Source organism: Pan troglodytes, chromosome X (genome assembly GCF_028858775.2).
Source record: "Pan troglodytes isolate AG18354 chromosome X, NHGRI_mPanTro3-v2.0_pri, whole genome shotgun sequence".
NCBI lineage: Eukaryota > Metazoa > Chordata > Mammalia > Primates > Hominidae > Pan > Pan troglodytes.
This window is the reverse complement of record NC_072421.2, coordinates 137,678,128-137,679,980: the sequence shown is the minus strand read 5'-3', so window position 1 is coordinate 137,679,980 and position 1,853 is coordinate 137,678,128. Positions and strand designations below refer to the sequence as shown.

Sequence of the window (1,853 nt, the reverse complement as noted above, 5' to 3'; positions counted from 1 at the left end):
TATGTCTTAGCATAAAATTGTGACATGACATGAAATTAATCATGACAATGTGGTTTTGGCATAAGGATAGGCAAATAGATCAATGGAACAGAATAGATGAGGAGTTGGCAATCTCTTTTTCTAAAAGGATGGATAGCAAATACTTTATGTGGTGCAGGCTATACAATCTCTGTCGCAACTACTCTGTTGTAGTGTGAAAGCAGCCATAGCTGACAGTTAAATTAGTGTATCTGTGTTCTAATAAAGTTTTATGAACACTGAAATTTCAATTTCACATAATTTTTACATCATAAAATATTCTTTTGCTTTTTTTCCTCAACCACTTAGAAATGTAAACCAAAAAAAAAAAAAAAACAAAAACGCCTGTCTTAGTTTACAAACCATACCAAAACAGATACAAATGGAAATTTGTTTGAGGGAAGTGGAATGATTCATATTTTGACTGAGAATTAAATAAAGCCACTGTACCTTGGAGGGATTTTAGATAAGACATCCAAAATAGTAGGTCATGGTAAAGGGTGGGAGAGAACAGAATGAACCACTGAATGGGGGTGGCTGTACGGAATGCCTTTAAGGAAACACCTTCTCCCTGCTATGTGACCCACCAGAATTGAACATGGGGAAATGATGAGGGTAGCAGGTCATTTTGAATTGGACCTTCGGGCAGTATTTGGGGTGGAAAAATCCCCTTTCTCCAACCACATTTTGGCTACCCCAGCAACACCACCCCCACAGAGGTATCAGCGCTTTGTGATGTCCAAGCCACCCCAGGACTGCCATTGGATAGGGGTGCCCCATTCTGGCCAAACAAAGCTGAAGGGTGGGGCTCCTCATTACCCAGGGGTGGGTATACATAAGGAGGTCAGGAGCATGGGGTAGACCATTGAGAGGCTTAAATATGGCTAAGGAGACCCACACACCAGTGAAGCCTAAAGAAAATATGAAACAACCAATTATAAGCACGAAAAAGCCAACCCCAAGAACCAAAGAGAAGAAGGAAAAGAAGAACTCTTCTCAACAAAAGACCAACAAAAGTGGCAAGGTCAGATGATCCTATCCTTGTTCCTTCTTTTCTTCCCCCTCTATTCTCTCAAGACCCCTATCCTGTCCTTGCCTAGCACAACCCCCTTCCTCAGCCTGCACTCCTATTCATAAAGCTCCCCTTCCTATACAACCTCTTTCTCTTCCCCTAAACCAATGTCCTTCTGGCTCACTGTGTTGTGCTTCCAGGTGGAGAAGAAAATCATAAAGGTAAAAAAAACCCCTTCAAAGGAATTCAAGAAAAAAAACTCAATCACCTCCTTCCTGCTCCAAAAAGCCTAGGATAACAATGAGACCAACAATATTTGCGTGTCACCACAAGCAGAATAAGACACAACATAAAAATCAGAAGAGCAAGCACAAAAGACAACAGAAAATAAAAATCAGAAGAGCAAGCCCAGAAGCCGCTGGCAAAAGCAAACCATCCCAAGTAACCATCTCTGCTGCCAGTAAATGCAGAGCCTGGATCAGAAACGTACAACTAGCAACAGCAACTCTGGGGAATCACCAATCACATAAAGGCCAAAGCTGAGCCCAACAGTGTTCCACCCATGCTGATGAATGCAATAAAATCAGCACAATGTAAAAGGATGATGTGGATGTTTGTCTGTAGTGGGGAGGGGGTTAAGGAAGAAAAACTGCTAAGAGGGAGAGATGCGGGGTCCTGTACGGTTGGGGGCCAGACCAACAGGTATACAGTTAGCCATCGGGGGATAAGGAGTGGGTGAGGACTAAGAAATGAAGACAAATCAACACTTTGCCCCACAGACAAGAAGAAAAAGGGCTTTGGCGTTTCTACATGTACTTAGGGT

At 42.5% G+C, this 1,853-nt stretch overlaps 1 long non-coding RNA gene across 1 annotated transcript; it reads left to right on the top strand.

Annotated features, from left to right (window-relative positions):
* The first annotated feature begins 839 nt into the window (after positions 1 to 839).
* LOC112206890 (uncharacterized) lies at positions 840 to 1,632 on the top strand. The gene is made up of 2 exons (XR_008541913.2): positions 840 to 1,042; positions 1,231 to 1,632. It is a non-coding gene; the product is annotated as an uncharacterized LOC112206890 (long non-coding RNA).
* The last annotated feature ends 221 nt before the right edge of the window (positions 1,633 to 1,853 follow it).